We start from the raw sequence: 22,334 nt of genomic DNA on the forward strand, positions 1-22,334 counted from the left end.
CTTGAACCCAGGAGGCAGGGGTTGCAGTGAGCAGCGATTGTGCCACTGCACTCCAGCCTGGGCAACGGAGTGAGACTCTGTCTCAAAAAAAAAAAAAAAAAAAAAAAAAAAAATTAAAAAGGGCCTAGAAGAAAGGCATGCATAACAGCATATTAATTAACACTAGAAAGGAGATTTTAGGCTTTTTTTTTTTTTTCTGCCCATGGACATCGCCGAAGAAGCATTGTTAAAGTCTCTCTTCATCCTGCCGTCATGTCTAAGTCAGAGTCTCCTAAAGAGCCCGAACAGCTGAGGAAGCTCTTCATTGGAGGGCTGAGCTTTGAAACAACCGATGAGAGCCTTGAGGAGCCATTTTGAGCAATGGGGAACGCTCACGGACTGTGTGGTCATGAGAGATCCAAACACCAAGCGCTCCAGGGGCTTTGGGTTTGTCACATATGCTACTGTGGAGGAGGTGGATGCAGCCATGAATGCAAGGCCACACAAGGTGGATGGAAGAGTTGTGGAACCAAAGACAGCTGTCTCGAGAGAAGATTCTGAAAGACCAGGTGCCCACTTAACTGTGAAAAAGATATTTGTTGGTGGCATTAAAGAAGACACTGAAGAACATCACCTAAGAGATTATTTTGAACAGTATGGAAAAATTGAAGTGATTGAAATCATGACTGACCGAGGCAGTGGCAAGAAAAGGGGCTTTGCCTTTGTAACCTTTGACGACCATGACTCCGTGGATAAGACTGTCATTCAGAAATACCATACTGTGAATGGCCACAACTGTGAAGTTAGGAAAGCCCTGTCACAGCAAGAGATGGCTAGTGCTTCATCCAGCCAAAGAGGTCGAAGTGGTTCTGGAAACTTTGGTGGTGGTCGTGGAGGTGGTTTCGGTGGGAATGACAACTTTGGTCATGGAGGAAACTTCAGTGGTCGTGGTGGCTTTGGTGGCAGTCATGGTGGTGGTGGATATGGTGGCAGTGGGGATGGCTATAATGGATTTGGTAATGATGGAAGCGATTTTGGAGGTGGTGGAAGCTACAGTGATTTTGGCAATTACAACAATCAGTCTTCAAATTTTGGACCCATGAAGGGAGGAAATTTTGGAGGCAGAAGCTCTGGCCCTTATGGTAGTGGAGGCCAATACTTTGCAAAACCACGAAACCAAGGTGGCTATGGTGGTTCCAGCAGCAGCAGTAGCTATGGTAGTGGCAGAAGATTTTAATTAGGAAACAAAGCTTAGCAGGAGTGCAGAGCCAGAGAAGTGACAGGGAAGCTACAGGTTACAACAGATTTGTGAACTCAGCCAAGCACAGTGGTGGCAGGGCCTAGCTGCTACAAAGAAGACATGTTTTAGACAAATACTCATGTGTATGGGCAAAAAACTTGAGGACTGTATTTGTGACTAATTGTATAACAGGTTATTTTAGTTTCTGTTCTGTGGAAAGTGTAAAGCATTCCAACAAAGGGTTTTAATGTAGTTTTGTTTTGCACCCATGCTGTTGATTGCTAAATGTAATAGTCTGATTGTGATGCTGAATAAATGTCTTTTTTTTTTAATGTGCTGTGTAAAGTTAGTCTACTCTGAAGCCATCTTGGTAAATTTCCCCAACAGTGTGTAGTTAGAATTCCTTCAGGGTGATGCCAGGTTCTATTTGGAGTTTATATACAACCTGCTTGGATGGAGAAGCCATTGTCTTCGGAAACCTTGGTGTAGTTGAACTGATAGTTACTGTTGTGACCTGAAGTTCACCATTAAAAGGGATTACCCAAGCAAAATCATGGAATTATTGGTTATAAAAGTGATTGTTGGCACATCCTATGCAATATATCTAAATTGAATAATGGTACTAGATAAAATTATAGATGGGAATGAAGCTTGTGTATCATCCATTATCATATGTAATCAATAAATGATTTAATTCTCTTGAAAAAAACAAGGAAGGAGATTTTAGAACAAATACTATTTAAAGCTTATTTGCATTAAACAAGATTACATACAAAAATCTGTCTTAAAATCTTTACTTTTAAAGTTATATATACTGTTACAGAAAGATGTCCAAGATATAGTGCCCTTGATAAAGGCAGGATACAAAATGGATTGTTCATTTTCATAGAATATATAAATAAAATAATACGTAGGCCTCAATTAATGACTTTAAATTGTTCCTGAAGATCTTGCCATTAAGTGAAAAAGTATTTTCATTCATTTTAATGGAGAAAAATTATGATCACAGTGTATTCCATCCCAAGACATCCAAACAATTCTTACAAATAGAAAAATCAGAACAATGAAAACAAAATGGTGTAAGTAATAAAAAGTGTTTGAAGGTAAATAAATACACTTTGAACATAAAGTGTAGTAAATGAAACTGTGTCATATTCACCAAAAGAAGAAGCTTCCTATTATGATGGAAGAAGGAAGTGGAGTTTTTCTTTGGAAGAGGGTGGAGAAGCAGATGATTAATTTTTAAGCAGGCAACTCTTTGTGGGTTCATGGTTATCTTACACTCAAACAGCTCACAACCAACTGGAGAGTGGTAGCCACTATTGTAAAAAACAGTTTGAAATTTGGAGATAGATAGATAGATATAGATATAGATATAAAACACAAAACTTAACAGTGGGGTTGTCAGACATGGGATTATTAGCCACTTTTACTTTCTATACTATATATCTTATAAAATTTAAGATTTACAATGAGCATGTATTTTTGTTCGCAGAAAATAAAAGCTGAAGAAAAAATTGTTTGTTGTAACATGTAACCAAAGCTGATACTCTTGTTATATATAAAGCTAATATATATAAACTGACAGGACTGGCTATATAATTTGTGGAGCCCCATAATTTCTGGAGCCCAGTGCAAAATGAAAGGTGGAAACTTTTGTCCTAAAATTGTTAACAATTTTAAGATGGCGACAGCAGAGCATTAAACCAAGTTCGAGGCCCTTGTAAGTGTGGGACCCAGTGTGAATACACAGGTACGGGCCCATGAAGCTAGCCCTGAAAATTGATAAGGAAAACACAAAGGCTTTAGTATACAATGGAAAAAGGATATGAAAAGACAATTTATAATACTGGAAGTTAAAATGATTAGTAAACATATAAAATGTTCAAACTCACCAGTTATCATAGAAATGCAAATTAAAATAACATGCCATTTCTTCCCTATCAAATTGAAAACAATATATTTTAAATGATAACATCTAATGTTGGCCTGGAGGGTAAAATGAGTATCCCATTCATTCCTAGGAGATTCTAAACTGCAATAATCCTTCTGAAAAACGATTTGATGCTATCAGGAGGTCTAAAACATTTTGTAACCTTTGAGTAGTTCTCCTTTTAGAAATTTAAGGAAATAACATGAAATAAACACAAAAATATATAAACAAAGATATTTTCACCAAAGTATTTGAAGCCGAATATTAAAAACATGCAATAGATTTTTTAATTTAAGCATTAAATATATCTACTATAACTAAATAATTTTCACATTTATAACGAGAAATTCCATTTCTACTTACTTACCCTGAAGAAGCATATATTAAAGAAAATTCATTGCAGCAATGTTGGAATAGGAAAACAATGGAAATAACTCAGGACAATGACTAAATAAACTCTGATATTTTCATACTGAGGACACTTCTACGTGGGAGTGGTGTTCAAAATTCTATTGATACCTATCCTTACACCTAAATACTTTAATATTTGAAAAAGGAGACATTTTATTTATGTATTGCATGCATAATTAAATTAAATTATATGTTTACATTTTTAAAGATGGAGAAAATGCTTATAATGTGATGTAATGTGGGAAAAAAGCAGAGAACTCAATTGTGCATACACCATGATGTGGAATGTATAGAGAAACCTCTAGAAGGGTACAACCCAGAATGTTATCAGTAACTGGTTGCTTCTAGGTGGGAGGATTATGTTTGTTGTGTTTTGTTTATTCTTTGTGCTCTGTTTCTTTCATACTTTCCTTTTCTTTTTTTTAACCATAAGCATGTATTGTAACAAAACAACAACAAGGACAAAACTACTCTCTCTCACCCACCCCCCAAAACCCAGACTCTAATATATATGAATCTTCTGGATCAAGTCATTGAACCTGATCTTGAAGCATTAGAGATGCATGACTGAGCAAATATAGAGCAAAATATATTGAGCTGATGCATGTGATTTTTTTAATAAAAAAGAGATTACTGTAAGATTATTACATTTGTGAGCCTAGTTTCAAGTTAGACTAACATAAAACACCAACACATTTAATATCTAATCTGTAATAACCATAGAATTCATTCATGATTACATAAATAAACATAAGTAATATAACATTCTAGACATCTTTGAGGGTTTTTTTTTTTCCAAAGAAAGGGAAGTGCAAAAGAACCTCTCAGTTTTTGACACCCTCCTAGTATGTTGGTCTAAATGATGAGAAAATATACCAGTGGAGAAATGGGTATTGCAAAAGTATGAAACTGTTAGCGGATGCAACAACTCTTGGGAATGAGACTTGGAAATAAGAGAGAGAAAGCGAGAGATTGAGAGAGAAGTTAGGATAATTAGGAGGCTCCTGAAGAAGAGGAGGGTCGGACAGAGGTGGTAAGTCTAGTGTTTTCCAAATGACCCAGTGACTACCACATAAGGCCATTGTGAAGGTTTCATGGACTAATGAATGTCACATGCTTCCTATAGTAGGCACTCAGTAAGAGTTAACTATTATAACTTTTGATGGTTATACTTCTTATTGTGAATTAACACATAAGCATTCTTGCAGCTAAATTAGGCTCCTGTATTTTTGGTTAGGGTGCCTGTATGCCCTGGAACCTAGTCTCATGTGGATGATCTAATATACTGAATTTCCAAGACTATAAAATTGAGACAAGATGCTGAGACATATTGATGTTTTACTGGATTGCCACCCTGTACAGATCAAAATTTTGTAAAATGAGGAACGAAAAATGCATACCCTTTGATTCTTAAATTTAGTGCCAAAGAACTTCATGATAAGGATTTAATTCTGAAGTTGACCAAGAAAATTGCAATAATTTAGCAGACCCGTAGAAATGCAATGATGTCTGTTTTGTATTTCGAATAAAACATGGAGAATATTGGAAGCAATCTTTGAAATGAATGTTATTTTAGCCAATTAATAACCTAGTAGTTGAGAAAGAGAAACGCAGCCCTTGACATCAGAAGCTGGCCTGGCACTGGCAGTTAGGCCACAGTGTTTTCCTGTGAAACACAAACAATTTCACCCAACATCAACATCATATAAAGTCACTCTGTGACCATGAGGGATAAAGACAAAAATAAGGCCTCCCCATAATCATATCTGAATACAGACAAAGCATGAACATTGCCCAAGCCTCAAAATACCAAACATCTCCCTATCCTGGCAAATATTAATATAAGTGCCTGCTGCTTTTTTCCCAATTACACCTTTAGCATGGGTCTGGTCTTCCCTTCCCTTAGATAAAATATGGTAAGATACCTAATCATAGAATTGCCCCTACATCCTGAGAGTCTCCAATCAAGAGCAAACCCAGCTTCCTTGAACCCTTCAAAATCACCTAACATAAACCCAAATCCTAGAAAGTTTTTCTAACACCCCTGTGCTGCAATATCCCACAGTTCCCTGTGGCGTCTGTTCTCCCTCGCTGCAATGAGTAACAAACCCAGTTTGTTTAACTGGCAGCATATTCCTAGTGGCTTTTGGCTAAGGGCATTGATACAGTCATATTTGAAATATATCTCCCAATTTTTAATAAGTAGTTCACTTTGGCTTTGACAAAACAGGCACAAAAAAGTGCATTCAGATTTCAGCATTTGCTCCCGGCATGGAAATGAAATGATATTCCTGTGCCAACTCAAATAGGCCCTTCTTGTAAACTAGTTCACATAAACTTTAACCACAAACTATAAATATCTGATGGCAAGTTTATGAACAGAAATATTCCAAAAAATAGTGCTATGGTCTGAATGTTTGTGTTCCTTCCCCCACCCCCCAATTCCTATGTTGAAACCTAATCCCCAGTGTGATAGTATTATGAGGTGGGGCCTTTGGGAGATGATTAGGTCATCAGGGCAGAGCTCTCATGGGATTAGTGCTCTTTATTTTATTTTATTTTATTTTATTTGAGACGGAGTCTCACTGTGTCGCCCAGGCTGGAGTGCAGTGGCGCGATCTCGGCTCACTGCAAGCTCCGCCTCCTGGGTTGACGCCATTCTCCTGCCTCAGCCTCCCAAGTAGCTGGGACTACAGGCACCCGCCAGCATGCCCGGCTAATTTTTGTATTTTTAGTAAAGACGGCGTTTCACCATGTTAGCCAGCATGGTCTCGATCTCCTGAACTCATGATCCGCCCGCCTCGGCCTCCCAAAGTGCTGGGATTACCGATTAGTGCTCTTATAAAATCGGCCCACCGGAGCTTGCTCCTCCTTTCCACCACATGAAGGCACAGGAAGAAGGCACTGTCTATAAATTAGAAAGGTCTCCTCACCAGAATCTGCCAGTGCCTTGATCTTGGACTTCCCAGCCTCCAGATCAGTGAGAAATACATTTCTGTTGTTTGTAAGCTGCCCAGTTGATGGTATTTTTTTATGCCAGTCTAAACGTACTATGACAGACTGAGAGCACCTCCTACCCATTGATTATAGCCGTGAGTTTCATATGCAAAATTGCTCATACCAAGAGCCTACTCATTGTCTTTTTACAAACTCCTAATTGTTAACAATTTTGGTCTTTAGCTGTGATCCAAACCTACACATCACTAGTTCTTGGTGTTAAGACAGTTGTTTGTTAAGCAGGAAAACAGTCCCTCAAGAACAGACCATCAGCTGATAGCCCATTGTCCTTTTGTACCCAATACTATTTTTTAGCAATTCTTCTTGTTAGAGCTGCTTTTTCGGTGCTCTGAGGACACTCATATTTGCAATGTCTATAGCGATACTCACTGAAGATCCTTGGGAAGAGTGACAGAATAATTCCTTATACATCCAACATTCCAAAGATGAAAACATCCAAATAACCACGTTTTCAAGAGTGACAGGGGTTGGGGTCAGTAAGCAAGATAACATAAAATTAGCTAATTATTTTATTGAATTTCTAGTAGTAATATAGTTAGCATAAATTTATGTAAAATTTTTATACTTTCTACATCTTTAGTAAAATGTGGGACTATCTGTTGCTCAAGTCAACAACATCTATTGCTTACTGATTTAATTACATTGTCACTCTTGTTGATGATCCTGATGCAGTCACTGCAAAGTCCTGAAATGCCTTGTAAATTATATATATATACATACATATATATAAAGATAGTGTGTATAACAGTAGAGGCAAGTTTTTAAAAATGTTTTACTCTTTTGAAAATTAATAATGCATATATATTATGTATTGTGAGTCATTCATATTCTAGATATTCTAGATAATGAAAACTTCCTCTAAATCCACTCTGACATTCAGTTGTAATCTCCTTTTTTTTTTTTTTTTAAAGACAGGGTCTTGCCCTGTTGCCCAGGCTGGAGTGCAGTGGCACAATCACAGCTCGCTGCAGCCTTCACTTCCCCAGCCCAAGTGATCCTCTTGCTTCAGCCTCCCAAGTAGCTGAGACTACAGGTGCACCACCACATCCAGCTAATTTTTGTATTTTTTGTAAAGATGGGGTCTCACTATGTTGCCCAAGCTGGTCTTGAACTCCTGGACTCAATCAATCCACCCACCTTGGCCACCCAAAGTGCTGGGATTACAGGCATGAGCCACCACGCCCTTCTGAAAAATGGCATTTTTTAACCTCTCTAGTCTCCTTTCATATCTCATAACCCAATTTAACCTAATGAGAAAACCAGCAGATGACGTCCCATAGTGGGACATCCCACAACATAACTGGCCAGTACTTCTCAAAACTTTCAAGTTTATCAAAAACATGGAAAATCTAAAAACAGTCATAGGATGATATAGTTTGGCTGTGTCCCCGCCCAAAATCTCATCTTAAATTATAATTCCCATCATTCCCATTTGTCAAGAGCAGGATCGGGTAGAGGTAATTGGCTAATGAGGGGGGTTTCCCCACGCCATTCTCGCGATATAGGGTGAGTCTCATGAGATCTGATGGTTTTATAAGCATCTGGCATTTCCCCTGCTTGCATTTCTTCCTGCTGCCTTGTGAAGAAAGTGCCGTGTTTCCCCTTCACCTTCCACCATGATTGTAAGTTTCCTGAGGCCTCCCCAGCTGTGCTGAACTGTAAGTCAGTTACACCTCCTTCCTTTGTAAATTATCCAGTCTCTGGCAGGCCTTTACAGCAGTATGAAAATGGACTTGGCTGTGGCGGCGGCAACATGGCGGACGTGATAAATGTCACTGTGAACCTGGAGGCCTTTTCCCAGGCCATTAGTGCCATCCAGGCCCTGCACTCCAGCGGGAGCAGGGTGTTCGACTGCCTGAAGGATGGGATGCGGAACAAGGAGACGCTGGAGGGCCGGGAGAAGGCCTTCATTGCGCACTTCCAGGACAACTTACATGTGGTCAACCGGGACCTCAATGAGCTGGAACGTCTGAGGAATCTGGTAGGCAAGCCATCTGAGAACCATCCTCTTCATAACAGTGGGCTGTTAAGCCTGGATCGTGTGCAGGACAAAACTCCTCTCTATAGTCAACTCCTTCAAGCATATAAGTGGTCAAACAAGTTGCAGTACCATGCAGGACTAGCATCTGGCCTTTTAAATCAGCAGTCGTTGAAGCGTTCCGCTAATCAGATGGGAGTATCTGCCAAACGTAGACCAAAGGCTCAGCCCACAACTCTTGTCCTACCACCTCAATATGTTGATGATGTGATCAGCCGCATTGACAGGATGTTTCCTGAAATGTCCATCCACTTATCCAGACCCAATGGAACATCAGCAATGCTTCTGGTGACCTTGGGAAACGTGTTGAAAGTGATCGTCATCATGCGGAGCCTGTCCATTGATCGAACAATAGCAAAGGGATATAACGAGAATGTCTACACAGAAGATGGCAAGCTTGATATATGGTCCAAATCCAACTATCAAGTATTCCAGAAGGTGACAGACCACGCCACCACGGCCCTGCTCCACTATCAGCTGCCCCAGATGCTGGATGTCGTAGTCCGATCCTTCATGACCTGGTTAAGAAGTTACATAAAGCTGTTCCAGGCCCCATGCCAGCGCTGCGGGAAGTTTCTGCAGGACGGCCTTCCCCCGACATGGAGGGATTTCCGAACCCTCGAAGCCTTCCATGACACCTGCCGGCAGTAGCCCCCACGCTGGCCCCAGCCTGAGACCCCACCCGGCACCTTCCCAGACACGCAGGAAGCCCACAGAAGGCTCAGCTGGTTCCTCACTGCCCAGATGTGTACAGCCGCTCCTCCCTTTCAGCGCCATGTGTGCTGAGGCCACTCTTGAGGAGCAGACCCCCTCTGTGGCTGATGGGACTAATTATTCCCACTAGCCAGTGGACTGAAGGCAAAGAAGACTTTTCTAGAACCTGATAGAAGGAAGCTGTGCAGCATGCTCCTCGTCCGTGTGTGTCAGCAGTGCTGGTGTCTGTCGTTTCCGCGAGCTATTACTAGAATGAGCCCTTGTGTTCATGGTCGTCATGCGGGGTTGTGTTTTGTGGGGCTTGGGGTTTGGTAACTTATTTTTATAAGCAATAAACCTTTTGTACCCCGGGAAAAAAAAAGAAAAGAAAAGAAAATGGACTCATACACAGGAGGAGCCTAAGGAGACATAACAACTAAAGGTAATGGGGGACTCTGGAACAGAAAAAGGACATTAAGTTAAAAACAAAGGAAATCTGAAGAAAGCATGAATGTTAGTTAATAATAAACAAACAAAAATTGTGGATTTTCACTCATATTACTTTGAAACATACTTATTTCAGAAGAGGTAGTTAGAGTTACAAGTTATGGTCTGTTGCCACAGAACTGAATAACTCATTCTGCAGGTCATCAGAACCACGGCTATTTTTCTGTCTTATTCCTGTTCTGGCCAACAAAACTGGTCCTGGACCGGAAAAGAATTTTTAACAAGTATGCTTTCTTTTCAGAAAATAGTTAGTTGTTTTCTTGAAATATAATTGTTTTAAAAGAAACACATACTACTTATTTTTTAAAAATACTGTCAAACCCAATGGTTAACTACAAATCTAGGAATTCTAGATCATGTGCTATTCTTCAGGGTATTTATTTCTTTGTTTAAAAACGTTTATTATAAAGTCAAGCAGGGTGGCTCACGCCTGTAATCCCAGAACTTTGGGAGGCTGAGGCAGGCAGATCGCCTGAGGTGAGGAATTTGAGACCAGCCTGGCCAACATGATGAAACCCCAACTCTACTAAAAATACAAAAATTAGCCAGGCTTGGTGGCAGGCGCCTGTAATCCCAGCTACTCAGGAGGCTGAGGCAGGAGAATGGCTTGAACCCGGGAGGCAGAGGTTGCAGTGAGCCGAGATCGCGCCACTGCACTCCAGCCTGGGCCACAAGAGCGAGACTTCGTCTCAAAAACAAAACAAAACAAAACAAAAAACAAACAAAAAGTTTTTTATAGTAAGACCAATTAAAAAGCAATGAACATTGAGAGGTAAACTATAAATAGCTCAATCTTATATGCTCCTGGTATTTTCTCCATCCAGGTTATGTATAAGTGGGAAATGGCTTACTTATAAACAATATGATTTTACAACATGCTACTAGGTAATTTAAATTCTTAAAATCATCAACAAAATTTGATTGACATTCAAAATCGTGAAGCCGTTGACGATTCCTTAAGTCCACTCATTCAGTTAGAAACAAATGAGATCTTCTCCAGAATTCTTTTTTTTTTTTTAGACGGAGTCTTGCTCTGTCGCCCAGGCTGGAGTGCAGTGGTGCGATCTCGGCTCACTGCCAGGCTCCGCCTCCCAAGTTCACGCCATTCTCCTGCCTCAGCCTCCTGAGTAGCTGGGACTGCAGGCGCCCACCACCATGCCCGGCTAATTTTTTGTATTTTTAGTAGAGAAGGGGTTTCACCATCTTAGCCAGACTGGTCTCGATCTCCTGACCTCGTGAATCGCCCGCCTCAGACTCCCTAAGTGCTGGGATTACAGGCGTGAGCCACCGCGCTCGGCCTCCAGAATTCTTTTAGGAATTATTTCTCAAGTTACATTAAGAGATTCTTTTTCATTAATATTTGATTTGGTACTACATCTGCTGTACAAATTTCTTCTTCATTTCAATTAACATATGAAATAATAGAAAATTTAATTGACCAAATCTCTTCCAAAGTCTCTGAAGTCTTTTCTCAGTATATGCAAGGAGAGAAATAATCAGTAATTCAAAATAATTGTCACAATGTTGTAATTCACCAAATCCTTCACTCCTCCAGAGCAAAAACATCTATTGCTTATCTTTCTGATTCTCACTGACTCTAATGTAGTGTCTTGCATACAACAAGTGCTCAAGAAGTAGTGAAGAAATAAATAATAATTTAAAGGGCAGTTTCACTTTGTGAAAGACATTTGAATTTTTGATAGCCTAGTTACTTTCCTTATATTAAAACTATTTCTATTTCTTGACAAATACCAACTAATCGCAGAGGGTAATACCTTAGCTTGTTATAAAAGAAAAGCTAAACTGTGATAAAAAAATTTTTCTGTGGTTAATCCATAAAATACCCAGATCATACACAGGTAACCAAAAGTTGACTATGGTGTGATTACACTATGTAAAATAAAATAAATAGACAAAAAACTAGCATGAGTTATGTTATTAAATATTGCTATCTTTGAATGATGGATATATTTTGGGGTTGACATTAATAGAATCTGGAATAAGGGGTAGCTATACTTTTAGATTTTAGGATCTATTACTTCAATATTATTACACAATGTCTCTGAGTCTCCCAAAATATTTTTCAAGTGACATGGTGCAAGAGCATTATTTCCTCATTATGCTTCTCTAAGACATGTTTTTCCTTCATAAGTAAATGACCTTATACTTATTCGTATTATAACTCTTCAGATAAATATATATTGCATTAATTTCCATGCACATATGTAATTTTCCAGGGTCATTTTGAATTCTAATTCAGTTCCCCAGGATATCAGAGACCCCTCCTAATTCTTTTTTTTTTGAGACAGAGTTTTGCTCTTGTTGCCCAGGCTGGAGTGCAATGGCGTGATCTTGCCTCACTGCAACTTCCACCTCCCAGTTCAAGCGATTCTCCTGCCTCAACCTGCTGCGTAGCTGGGATTACAGCCACCCACCACCACGCCTGGCTAATTTTTGTATTTTTAGCAGAGACGGGGTTTTGCCATGTTGGCCAGGCTAGCCTCGAACTCCTGACCTCAGGTGATCCACCCGCCTTGACCTCCCAAAGTGCTGGGATTACAGGCATGAGCCACCACGCCCAGTCTGAGATTCCTCCTAATTCTGTATCTTTAACATGCCTAAGCATTTTCACAATTCTTCATCAAAATACCTAATACATGCAATAATCACAAGTAGCATCCATTGACATAATCTCAATTCAAAAACAGTGATGATAATTATGCCACAAATAGACAATGCAGTTAAATTCAAATCCAAGTAAGGTCTAGTTATGATTCTGTTAGGTTCCTTTTTTTTTTTTTCCTTTCGCTGACACAAAGTGCTCAATAGAAAAACTTTTTCAGGCTAGGCACGGTGGCTTACGCCTGTAATCCCAGCACTTTGGGAGGCCGAGGCAGGTGGATCGCCTGAGGTCAGGAGTTTGAGACCAGCCTGGCCAACACAGTGAAACCCCGCCTCTACTAAAAATACAAAAATTAGCCAGGTGTGGTGGCAGACGCCTGTAGTCCCAGCTACTTGGGAGGCAGAGGCAGGAGAATTGCTTGAACCCAGGAGGTGGAGGTTTCAGTGAGCTGAGATCATGACTCTGTACTCCAGCCTGGGCTACAAAGCAAGACTCCGCCTTAAAAAAAAAAAAAAAAATTGAAAAACTTTTTCAAAAATAAAAGTTTGGCCAGGCATGGTGGCTCACTTCTATAATCTCAGCATTTTGAAAGGCTAAAGAGGGAGAACTGCTTGAGGCCAGGAGTTCGAGACCAGCCTGGGCAATATAGTGAGACCCCATATCTATAAACATTTTTAAATTAGCTGGGCATGATGGTGCTTGCCTGTAGTCCCAGCTACTCAGGAGACTCAGGTGGGAGGATTGCTTGAGCCCAGGAGTTTGAGGCAGCAGTGAATTTGGATTGCACCACTGCACTCCAGCCTGGGAGACAGAGTGAGACCCTATCTCTTAAAAAAAAAAAAAAAAAAAAAAAAAAGGCTGGGCGCAGTGGCTCACGCCTGTAATCCCAGCACTTTGGGAGGCCGAGGCGGGCGGATCACCTGAGGTCAGGAGTTTGAGACCAGCCTGGCCAATATGGCGAAACCCCATCTCAACTAAAAATACAAAAAAATTAGCCGGGCATGGTGGCAGGTGCCTGTAGTCCCAGCTACTGTGGAGGCTGAGGCAGCAGAATCGCTTGAACCCAGGAGGCAGAGGTTGCAGTGAGCCAAGATCGCGCCACTGCACTCCAGCCCAGGTGACAGAGCGAGACTAAGTCTCAAGAAAAAAAAAGTAAGTTTGTTTTTGCATCTGAACCAAATGCTTGACAGCTCTATACCAGGAAATTCACACTAGGACTCAAAATGACACAGATACTTCCAGGCTTAGAACAGATCTATAGAGAGAACAGCTAACTGTTGGTGGCCTAATTCTTTTACCACTTACCACTTACACTGAAGCCAGAAACAGATGTGAACAATAAGTTATTCTTTTCTTTAACAAAGATAATTTTGAAAGAGAAGGATGAAAAATATGACTAAGATATTTTTTGAGTTATATGAACAAACTGGGTGAGTTATTTTTAAAAATCAACTGGAGGTAGTATATCATGTGTTCATCCCAAGACTAAGAAGCATGACCCAAGAATAAGAGATAGAGTTTGTAGCTTCTTTCAGGCCTGGAAAGGCAACAGGAAACTATAGGGGCCACCTGGTGGCAGAGGACCAGAGAATGTGGGCATGTTCTAAAGTCAATGGGGAAGATCAGGTGAAAATTGTTCTTGAAGCTGCTTACAGCCTCAGTGCCCATCAGACAGCAGCTCTGCAGAGCCAATGAAGCGACCACCTAGGACAGAGGGCCAGACCCACCCCCCTATTTTCTGAGACCTAGGAGCCCAGAATTCTTGTGTAATTCCATTGAGGTAAAGAAGGAGCCCCTAACTAACTGAGGCTGACTTTGTCCCTCAGTTTCACCTCAAAGCTGATTAAGTTTGATTTAGGGAAATAAGGCTCTGTGGCTTTTTGCCTCCTACTGTTTAGCACCCACTAAATATGGTTTTGGTTTTTGGGGTTTTTTTTTGAAGACAGCATCACCCAGACTAGAGTGCAATGGCACAACCAGGGCTCACTGCAGCCTCAACTTTCTGGGCTCAAGTGATCCTCCTGCCTCAGCCTTCCTAGTACCTAGGACTACAGGTGTGTGCCACCACGCTCGGCAAAGTTGTTTTAAAAAAATTTTAGTAGAGATGGCGTTGCACCGTGTTTCCCAGGCTGGTCTTGAACTCCTGGACTCAAGTGATCCTTCCACCTTGGACTTCCAAGGTTCTGGGATTACAGGCCACTGCAACAAGCCACTAAATATGGTTTTAAATTTCTCAATAAAGAAAAACGGAATAGAGTAGGAATACTGCTTGCTCTCTGTATAAGCATTCTCAACTACCTTGATTAGTATTTTCTCTTCCTGGAATGTGGTGATCAGTAAATCTTAAATTTATTTCTTCAGATCAAAAGTAGACTGTAATGGGCACAAGATGTGTTTTTCCCCTGTCTACTGTTTAATCTAGTTTATTTATTTATTTATTTATTTTTGATGAAGTCTTGCTCTGTGACCCAGGCTGGAGTGCAATTGTGCAATCTGGGCTCACTGCAACCTCCCCCTCCCGGGTTCAAGCCATTGTCCTGGCTCAGCCTCCTGAGTAGCTGGGGTTATAGGTGCCCGCCACCACACCCGGATGATTTTGTATTTTTAGTATAGACAGGGTTTCACCAAGTTGGCCAAGCTGGTTTCAAACTCCTGACCTCAGGTGATCTGCCTGCCTCGGCCTCCCAAAATGCTGGCATTACAGGTGTGAGCCACCGCATCCTGCCAATTGTATTTTTAGTAGAGACGGGGTTTCACCATGTTGGCCAGGCTGGTCTTGAACACCTGACCTTAAGTGATCTGCCCACTTCTGCCTCCCAAGTTGTGGAGATTACAGGTGTACACACAGAGACACACACACAATGACAGTTAAACAGTTAAAGAAAAGTATGCACTAAATGGAAAAAGGGACTCTTTATGTGTCTGCTTCCCCATTAAGGTCTTACAGGGTGCTTGCAGTGGTTCCAGTTTACAAAGGGACTAAGCTTATGTAGGACTTTATTCTCTCTGTGGCATTTTCTCTCTCTTTATGACCATTTCTATCCAGTGTCCTTTTAAGGTCAAGGGCTCCTAAACAAGCTCTCTGGCCTTTGTTAGCTTGATGACAGTAAGTTTCCTCATATGCTTTTTTCCAAAATGGAATTTTCATCCTTTTAATCTGTTTTTGCAGTTTTGTTGATGGCCTATATCCCTATTGAGTTCCTTTCTGAGCTTTTCTTGTTGCCTCTATATTTGAAACTGGAGACATTGAAACATCTCTTGGAATAAGAATAACACTATTATGCCAGGTGCAGTGGTGCACGCCTATAGTCCCAGCTACTCTGGAGGCTGAGGGAGGAGTGCCTGAGGCCAGGAGTTTAAGGCTGCAGCAAGCTATGACCGCACCTGTGAATAGACACTGCACTTCAGCCTAGGCAACATAGTGAGACCCCCATCTCTAAAAAGTACAAAACAAAAAAAGAATAACTCTATTAAATGTTGTATATATAGACTCAGTGGGCTCTGTGGCTATTCAGATCCAGAAAAAGGACTGTCTTTAGATCAACAAGTTTTGAAAGTAGAGAAAGGATATTCAGTCACTCCTGAAAACACTGGTGGTGATCACATTGTCATTTGTGTAACTTTGCCCATAAAGCTGAAAGCAAAGAACCTTCCTTTGACCGTGTTAAGACAGAAAAAGAAGATGGCTATCTACAAGACTAGGAGGGAAGCCTCTGAAGAAACTAACCCTGATAACACCTTGATCTCAGGTGTCTGGCCTCCAGAATTGTGCGAAAATAAATTTCTGTTTTGTTTTTTTTGACGGAGTCTCGCTCTGTTGCCCAGGCTGGAGTACAATGGCGTGATCTCGGCTCACTGCAACCTCCGCCTCCCAGGTTCAAGCAATTCTCCCACCTCAGCCTCCTGAGTAGCTGGGATTACAGGCATCCACCACTAGGACCAGCTAATTTTTGTATTTTTAGCAGAGACAGGGTTTCGCCATGTTGGCCAGGCTGGTGTTGAACTCCTGACCTCAGGTGATCCACCTGCCTCGGCCTCCCAAAGTGCTGGGATTACAGGCGTTAGCCACCATGCCTGGCCAAATTTCTGTTTTTTTTTTTTAAAAAAAAGACAATTCCTTAACTCCCCATTCCTTCTCTTTCTCTTCTTAGGAAAGACCTCATTTACTGCCTGTATTTCCCCACCTTGACCAAAGCTGTCATCCAGTTAGGATTTCAGCCAGTTACTCCATTAAACTGCTTTTAACTGCTCTTGGTAATGTCACAATGACCTCCAACTTCTAAATTCAGTGGATATTTTCCGTTCTCATCTTATGTGGTCTCTCAGCATTTGATAAACCTGACCACTCATTCCTCCTTGAAGCAGTCTCTCTCTTTGATTCACCTGGAAGCTTCTTCAAGTCTCCCTTGAACTCTTCCACTTTTATCAGATTATTTCATTTTGGAGGTCCTCAAAGCTCTCTGAATTCTCCTTTCATGATGTCACACTAGTCTAAATGATTGCGTCCACTACCATGGTTTAATGACCACTTACATGTTGATGACTCACAAAGTCATATCCTTAGGCCAGGCTCTGCTTCTGATCTCAGGATCACGTATTCAGCTGGTTGCTGGACAAGGTCAAGAGCTACGAATGGCCTGAGATTTTACCTTAGTTTCAAGTTAACTAATTAACCTGACACAATTTTATAAGCTCTGCCAGAAGACATGAGACTCTTGAGTCGAAAACAAACAGCGGGCCAGGCACAGTGGCTCACGCCTGTAGTCCCAGCACTTTGGGAGGCCGAGGCGGGCGGATCACCTGAGGTCAGGAGTTTGAGACCAGCCTGGCCAACATGGCGAAACCCCATCTCTACTAAAAATACAAAAATTAGCCAGGCGTGTTGGCACACGCCTATAATCTCAGCTACTCAGGAGGCTGAGGAAGGAGAATCACTTGAACCCAGGAGGTGGAGGTTGCAGTGAGCCAAGGTCATACCACTGCACTCCAGCCTGTGTAATGGGAGCAAGACTCCCTCTTAAAAAACGACAATAACAAAACAAGTAAACAAAGGGCTTTGTTATTCACAGAAGAGGAAGCATGAGTCTCATGTTTGCATCTGTGCATTTACCACCAAGACTCCACAGTGGCGACAGAAAGTTGGGCTCAGGTAGATGCTTCACAGTCTGTGGGTTTGTCTCACAGCTAAGGAACCCTGAACTTACCTGAACTTAGGAAGTCTCAGTCTTTTTTTTTTTTCTTTCTTTTTTTTTTTTGAGACAGAGTCTCAACCCTGTCACCCAGGCTAGAGTGCAGTGGCATGATCTTGGCTCACTGCAACCTCCACTTCCTAGGTTCAAGTGGTTCTCCTGCCTCAGCCTCCTGAGTAGCTGGGATTACAGGTGCCTGCCACCATGCCCAGCTAATTTTTGTATTTTTAGTAAAGACACGGTTTCACCATGTTGGCCAGGCTGGTCTCGAACTCCTGATCTCAGGCGATCCGCCCATCTTGGCCTCCCAAAGTGCTGGGATTACAGGCATGAGCCACCATGCTCACCCCCGCCCTTTTTTTTTTATACAGGGTCTTGTTCTGTCACATAGGCTGGAGTGCAGTGGCATGATCACTTCTCACTGCAGCCTTGACCTCCACAGGCTCAAGTGATCCTCTTACCTCAACATATGCTACTGCAGCCAACTAATTTTTGTATTTTTTGTAGAGATAGGGTTTCACCATGGTGCCTGGGCTGACCTTGAACTCCTGGGCTCAAGTGATCCACCTGCCTCAGCCTCCCACAGTGCTGGGATTACAGGCATGAGCCACTGCACCTGACCCTGAACTCTCAATCTTTTAAAGGAGCTGATATCTAACCTACCCAACCTTTACCCTGGAGAGAAACATTATTGGAGAAACATCTTGGATGGTAAAAAATCCTGCTGTCTTCCCTGGAGGGAAATGCTATTTCAATCTTTCAAGGCTGTTCACCATACAAACACCTTTGAAGGAGGTTGTCTGGAAAAAAAAAAAAAAGCTGCCACAATAACTCAAAAACCCATGAAGAATTGTCTCCCAACAGATATTTCTCCATGTTTCTTTAACATATACCTCGCCTAATACCTGGCATAAAACAGATGCTTAGTAAAAAATTGTTGTTTAATATGCCTAAGAAAAACTAATGCTTAAGGAAGAGGGTCAAAGGTATCAGGCACCACATAGAGATAAAAGAATAATTGGAAAATGCCACTGAATTCAACACTGAGAAAGTCACATCAGCAAAAATTTAAAGCAGTAGATGAGGAGCCTATGTAAGATGAGGTGTGGAGGAAAAAATATGAGAGCTGATGCTCTCATCAAAAAGTAAGCGGTCAAGAGCTACTGTTCATAACCTATGAAATCAGAAAAGGATGTCAAAGTGTGTTGTTTATAGCTGCAGAGGTTGACCAGAGGAGGAACTGAGAACAATTATGTAGCTTTTTTGGAGGGGAATATAATGGAATTAAATTCTTCATATTTCCCATTGGGAAGTTAAAAGCCAATGTCTAAATTTCTTTACTCAAGAGATAGCAGTGTGAACAACTTACAAAAATGGAAGTGACCAAAGGAGAAATAAAGAACAGAAACAGTTACAGCCAGTGGCTACTGGACAGTAGAACTGATGGGGGGAAAACGGGTGTGGGAGGCTATTGCTTCCTATCATCTGTAGCTCAGTTTCCTCTTCTGTAAAAGGGAGATAATCATGCCTGCCTTAGAGATTGTTGTGAGGATTAACTGAGCTAACACATGTAAAGGGCAAAAAATGACACTAGACACATAACAAGCATTCAATTTATTTATTTTTTATTGTTTTAGCCTTTTGCATATTATCACTTTGATAAAAATTTTAATTTAAAAGGTGAGAAATTAGAGCTATTAAATGTGAACTACTTTTTTCAGACTCTAGCTAGAACGGGGTATGGGATATAAGAGCTATCGTTTTGTTTTGTGTTAAGATTAGAGACTATTGAATTTGCTTATAGACTGAAGGATAGGAACCAATAGCAAAAAACATGTTGAAGGTACAAGAGAGAAGTAACTGACAAGGTCTCTGAGGAGGCAGCGGGGGTTGGAATTCGGAGCACAGGTTGAGATTTTTGCCTGGAGAAAACAAGTGTCAGTTCTGAGGACAAAAATAATGGGGTTGCAAGATTATGACATTAGGGGCTATGATTCATTCATCTTTAGAACTTCAGGGTTTAGCCTAATGGTAGGGCTAAGAAGATCTCACCATACACTCCTTTTGAAACCTTTTAAATTTTGTATAAATGTATAAGTACCACCAATAAAATAAAGAATGAGACTTGAATTATCCAGCAAACCATCATATACAAATCTGCTTTGTTTAAAATCTTCTATTTCATAAATCTTATTCCCTTCTTCATCACTTGGATTTTGACCCTATATCTATTTTTCCATATATATGTATATACATAGATACATGTATATATACATACATATACATATATACACATATACATATATATGCATATTGACATATATAATACAAATACACACACATATACACATATATATATATTTTCTGAGACAGGATCTCACTCTGTTGCCCAGGCTAGAATGTGGTAGCACCATCATGGCTCACTGGAGCCTCAACATCCCGGGCTCATGCGATCCTCCTGCCTCAGCCTCCTTAGTAGCTAGGACTACAGGCATGAGCCACCATGCCCCATTAAATTTTGTATTTTTTTGTAGAAATGGGGTCTCCCTATGTTGCCCAGACTGGTCTCGAACCCCTGGCCTCAAATGATCCTCCAGCTTGGGTCTCACTAAATATATATATTTAGAGATAGGGTCTTGCTCTTTTGTCCATGCTCTGTTGCCCAGGCTGGAGTTCATGGCACTCGTGCCCAGGCATGATTGCAGCTCACTGTAAGCTCACCCTCCTGGGCTCAAGCAATCTCCCACCTCAATTTCCTCAGTAGCTGAGTACAGGTTGTGCCACCTTGCCAGGATAATTTTTTCTCTTTTGTTTCGAGACAGGGTCTCACTTCTATCACCCAGGCTGGAGTGCAGTGGTACGATCTCAGCTCACTGCAGCCTCAACTCCCTGGGCTCAAGTGATTCTCCCACCTCGGCCTCTTGAGTAGCTGGGAATACAGGTATGTGCTACCATGACTGGCTAATTTTTATATTTCTTTCAGAGAGAAGGTTTTTCCAGGTTGCCCAGGCTGGTCTCAAACTCCTGACCTCAAACAATCTGCCCACCTTGGCCTCCCAAAGTGGTGGGATTACAGGTGCGAGCCACCACAACCAGCTAATTAAAAAAATTTTTTTTTAGTAGAGACAAGGACTCACTATGCTGCCTAGGCTGCTCTCAAACTCTTGGCCTCAAGCAATCCTCTCACTTTGGCCTCCTAAAGTGTTGGGATAAGGCTGGGGGTGGTGGCTCACATCTGTAATCCCAGCACTTTGAGAAGTGGAGACGGGCGGATCACTTGAGGTGAGGAATTGGAGACCAGCATGGCCAACATGGAGAAACCTTGTCTCCACTAGTAACACAAAAATTAGCCGGGCGTGGTTGGGGCGCCTGTAATCCCAGCTATTTGGGAAGCTGAGACAGGAGAATCGCTTGAACCTGGGAGGCAGAGGTTGCAGTGAGCCGTGATCGCGCCACTGTACCCCAGCCTGGGTGACAGAACAAGACTCCATCTCAAAAACAAACAAAAACCAAAAACTTGTTTTATTATTTATTTATTTATTTATTTTTAGATGAAGTCTCGCTCTGTCACTTAGGCTGGGGTGCAGTGGTGTGATCTGGACTCACTGCAACCTCCGCCTCCCGGGTTCTAGTGATTCTCCTGCCTCAGCCTCCAGAAAAGCTGGGATTACAGGGGCGTGTCACCACACCCAACTAATTTTTGTATTTTTAGTAGAGACGGGGCTGGTTTCTAATTCCTGACCTCAAGTGATCCATCCGTCTCTGCCTCCCACAGTGCTGGTATTACAGGCATGAGCCACACGCCTGGCCATAAAACAAGTTTTCCTAGCATTCTATCTTCAGTTCAGTACAAGAAGACTTGGTAGCTTTCATAATGGTTAAATATTCTTGTGAAATTCTTACATTCACAAGACCCTGCCATGTAGATATTTTTGTTGAATCATGTTGATAAAATTAGATAACAGGATAATAATGGAACACTAATCATAATAAAATAATTTAATAACATTTCCTAACATTCTTTAAATACTAGAAAGGCATTTTGAAAAATAATGTCTTTTAATACTTACTAAGAGAAAAATTTGCCAATTGCAATAATTATATATTTATGAATTTGATATTACAGGAAATTTTTGAAAGTCTCAAATCAATAATCTAAATTCCCACCTCTGGCTGAGCGTGGTGGCTCATGCCTGTAATCCCAGCACTTTGGGAAGCCAAGGTGGGTGTATCACCTGAGGTCAGCAGTTCGAGACCAGCCAGGCCAACATAGTGAAGTCCCATCTCTACTAAAAATACAAAAAAAAATTTAGCCAGGCATAGTGGCACATGCCTGTAGTCCCAGCTACTCGGGAGGCTGAGGCAGGAAAATTGCTTGAACCCGCGAGGCAGAGGTTGCAGTGAACCGAGATTGCACCACTGCACTCCAGCCTGGATGACAGAGCAAGACTTTGTCTAAAAATAAAATAAAATAAAATAAATTTCCATCTCAAAAAACTAGAAAAGGAGAGTAAAATAAGCCCAAAGCAAGCAGAAAGAAAGAAATAATGAAGAATAGCAATTAATAAAACTGAAAACAGGAAAAAAATTAACAACAACAAAAAACTAGTTCTTTAAAAAGATGAATAAATTGACAAACCTCTAGCAAGACCAACAGGGGAAAAAAGTAGAGGAGATGCAAACTGCTACTAATATTAGGAATG

General features: G+C 41.2%; 2 pseudogenes; both read left to right on the forward strand.

Moving 5' to 3' along the window:
• The first annotated feature begins 216 nt into the window (after positions 1-216).
• Positions 217-1,481, forward strand: LOC736029 (heterogeneous nuclear ribonucleoprotein A1-like; annotated as a pseudogene).
• Positions 1,482-8,139: 6,658 nt separating this feature from the next.
• Positions 8,140-9,789, forward strand: LOC471496 (mediator complex subunit 27 pseudogene; annotated as a pseudogene).
• The last annotated feature ends 12,545 nt before the right edge of the window (positions 9,790-22,334 follow it).

Source organism: Pan troglodytes, chromosome 4 (assembly GCF_028858775.2).
Source record: "Pan troglodytes isolate AG18354 chromosome 4, NHGRI_mPanTro3-v2.0_pri, whole genome shotgun sequence".
Classification (NCBI taxonomy): Eukaryota; Metazoa; Chordata; class Mammalia; order Primates; family Hominidae; genus Pan; species Pan troglodytes.